Here is a 4193-nt window from a genome sequence, read left to right on the forward strand (position 1 = left end):
ATTCTGTTAAATACTTTTGTCTATGTTCATGAGAGATATTAGTTATAATTTTCTTTTTTTTTTTTTTTTTTTTTTTGCGGTACACAGGTCTCTCACTGCTGTGGCCTCTTCCGTTGCGGAGCACAGGCTCCAGACGCGCAGGCCCAGCGGCCATGTCTCACGGGCATAGCCGCTCCGCGGCATGTGGGATCTTCCCGGATCAGGGCACGAACGCGTGTCCCCTGCATTGGCAGGCGGACTCTCAACCACTGCGCCACCAGGGAAGCCCAGGGAAGCCCCTCCTAATTTATGGTTAAATTAGCTTTTAACCATACCTATTTGGTTTTTATTTTTTCTGGTTGGTCTAGGAAGTATTATTTGCATTCTTAGCTTATCATAACCTTTTATGAATTAATCTGATGCTACTTCATATATATTATAAGAATCTTACAATGTGGTATTTCCATATATTTTACGTCTGAATATATTATAAACCATACTTTTACACAATCATTTTTAAGGAAATCATAAAATTAGAAAATAAAAATTATTATGGTTACCCACATATATAAGGATGCTTGCTCTTCACTCCTTTGTGCAATTTTCCTTCAGCTCAAAGGACATCCTTTAATATTTCTTATAGTGCGTGTCTGCTAGTGGTGAATTATCTCACTTTTTGTTTATCTAAAAAAAGGCTTTATTTTGCCTTCACTTTTTGAAGGAGACAGAATTCTCAATTGGCAAGTTTTTCTTTTTTTTCTTTCAGTATTTTAAAGAGGTTATTCCATTGTCTTCTGGCTTTCATTATTTCTGATGAGAAATCAGTATTTAAAATTTTATTCCTCTGTATGTGATTGCTTGGCTATTTAATTTTTTTTAATTTATTTTTGTCTCAGCAGTATAACTACAATGTGTCTAGGTGTGGTTTTGCTTATATTTTTGCTTCTTGAGATTGGCTGAGTTTCTGGGGTCTGTTGGTTAATATTTTTCATCAAATAAGGGGGAAAACTTGGTCATCAGGTCTTCAAATACTTTCTGTGACTCCATTTCTCTTTCCTTTCCTACTAGGACTCCAGTTACACCTGTATTAGACCATTTTGTATTGTCCCTCAGATCCCTGGGATCTATTCATTTTTTTCAATCTTTCTACTTTCTGTGCTCCAAGTACTTTGATCTCTTCTTCTGCCATGTCCGATCTGCTGTTTAAGCCATTCAGTAAAATTTTAATTTCTTATATCATAAGTTTTACTTTTAGAATTTCCATTTGGTTCTTTTTATAGTTTCTATTTCTATATGGAAATTTCATCTGTCCACCTATTATGTCTAGTTTTTACTTAAAGTTCTTAATATGTTTTAAAGTTCTTATCTACTAATTCCATTATCTGTATTTCTGGGTCTGTTTCTTTTGACTGTTTTTTTCCCTTGGTTATAGGTCACATTTTTCTATTTCCTTACATAGCTAGTGATTTTTTTCACTGTATGCTGGAAATTGTGGATTTTACATTGTTGTATGTGGTTTATTTGTCTTCCTTTGAAGAGTGTTGACTTTTGTTCTGTCAGGTGGTAAATTTACTCACAGATTAGCTTGATCCTTTTGAGACTTTTTTTTAATGTTTTTAGGGAGAGTATAGAGTAATTCTTATTCTATAGCTAAAATAGACCTACTCCTAAGTCTCTGCCCTTCTGAAATCTCAAAGGAATGCCCAGTATGTTCAGTGAGGTCTTTCTATTCTGACTTGTCAGACCTCCAATGTCTCCAAACCCTATGCAATATCTGGAATCTTTGCACAGCTCACAGGTTCTCAATAATTATCCTCTGCCATGGCTCACAGAGTCTTTTTCTATGCATGCATAATTTAGTGTTCAGTGAAAGGTTCAAGGAGACTCGTATGCATATTTTAGAGTTATCTCTCTATATACAGACCCTTTCTCTCTGATACCCAACACACAAATTTTAACCACCTAAGCGAACCTGAACTCAAATCATTATCCCATCAGATCAGTGAGATCATTGTGCTTTGCTTAAGTTACCCCTTCCTGCACCACAGTCCAGAAGGTACTTCTAGACAGGAAGCTGAAGGTGATTATGGGGCTGACATCCTGTGTTTTCCTTTTCTCAGTGATTACATTCCTTCTCTGATTGTCATCTAAAGTGTGAACACTTTCAGTTTTATTTTTCTTAGAGCAGGAGAACTAGTCTGGTACTAATTACTCCATAATGGCTGAAGATGGAAGTCTCTAGTACAACTGAGTGGTTCACATTCAATTGTGTAATACCCCTCCATCTTAGATGGCTCTAGTTATTCTTTTTGTTTGTTTAGTGGAAGTATAGTTGATTTACAATATTGTGTTTGTTTCAGGTATACAGCAAAGTGATTCGGTTATACATATATTTTTTTCAGATTCTTTTCTGTTATAGGTTATTACAAGATATTGAATATAGTTCCCTGTGCTATACAATAAATCCTTGTTGTTTATGTATTTTATATATAGTGGTGTGTATCTGTTAATCCCATACTCCTAATTTATCCCTTCCCCACCTTTGCCCTTTGGTAACCATAAGTTTGTTTTCTATGTCTGTGAGTCTATTTCTGCTTTGTAAATAAATTCATTTGTATTATTTTTTAGATTCCACATATAAGTGATATCATATAATATTTGTCTTTCTCTGTCTGACCTACTTCACTCAGCATGATAATCTCTAGGTCCATCCACATTCCTGCAAATGGCAATATTTCATTCTTTTTTATGACTGAGTAATATTCCATTGTATAAATTCCATATTCCATTGTATAAATATACCATATCTTCTTTATCATCTGTTGATGGACACTTAGGTTGCTTTGATGTCTTGGCTACTGTAAATAGTGCTGCTATGACTGTTGGGGTGCATGTTTCTTTTCAAATTAGAGTTCTTGTCTTTTCCATTTATATGCCCAGGAGTGGGATTGCTGAATCATATGGTAACTCTATTTTTAGTTTTTTAAGGAACCTCCATACTGTTATCCATAGTGGTTGCACCAATTTACATACCCACCAACAGTATAGGAGGGTTCCCTTTCCTTCTCACCCTCTCCAGCACTTATTATTTGCAGACTTCTTGAGGATGGCCATTCTGACCAGTGTGAGGTGGTACCTCATTGTAGCTTCGATTTGCATTTCTCTAATAATCAGCGATGTTGTAGATGGCTCTAGTTTTACCTTTGAGAAATGGAATATCTCTGAAAAGGCATGTGAAGCTATATATATTTTACAGACAAAGAGCATGGCCCAGGTGATACGTAGAATTCAAGATGTTGTGTACAAACTCTGATTCAATTTTTTCCTGTAAGTGTGGTTGTGTGATTTTGTATATTTGTGTGTGAGAAAGTAAAAGTGAGAGAAGATGAGTATTAGAAGGGGAAAAAGAGAAATCAAGTAAATATAAAAGTAGGGAAGACACACGGGGAGGGTCAGGACTTTTATATTTAAAAAATAATACTCAGCTTGAAAGTAATTTAAAACAAAATTTTTAAACCCTTCTTGTAATATTAGCTAAATTTTTGAACGCTTATCATATTTCAGGCATTGTTCTAAATGCTTCATATATTTTAATTTATTTACTCTGCACGACAATCCTTTCTGGTAGGTGCCTGTATTATCCCATTTTACAGATTAGAAACTGATAAGCAGAAAGATAGTATAACTTGCCCAAGGTTACAAGGTTAATAGGTAGGAATTAGGACTTGATCCCAGGTGGTCTACATCCAAAACTCTACCTTTTTAACCTGTGCACTGCCTTCAGATCAGAGAAGGATCTTGTTACTCTCTCTCCCCTTTCCCTGCCTCACTTCCCTGTCCCCAAACTTAAAAAAAAAAAAAATTCCATGTTAAGTTTTGGTGAGCTGTAAAAACCTCACTGGGATTTGGTGCTGGTGAGGGTTGCTTGACTATCGAAGAGACAGGCATTCTGGTGGTCCACAGATTTTTCACACTGGACTCTTAACATCTTCCATTTCATCAGCTTCAATAACCGATATCTCTTTGATATTTAAGTGACCTTCAAGTATGGGCAACAGTTGATGAGTGACTCAGGGAGATTTTCAGTGCCTATCTCCTTAATCTGGACTGCTTGAGAAACCAGGTGACGATTGTGATGACCCATCTTTCCTGAGATATAGGAAGTTGTTGGGAAAAAAAAAATCACTTCCCTAAATCATCAGGAGACTGACTAT

Source organism: Delphinus delphis, chromosome 8, assembly GCF_949987515.2.
Source record: "Delphinus delphis chromosome 8, mDelDel1.2, whole genome shotgun sequence".
NCBI classification, from domain to species: Eukaryota; Metazoa; Chordata; class Mammalia; order Artiodactyla; family Delphinidae; genus Delphinus; species Delphinus delphis.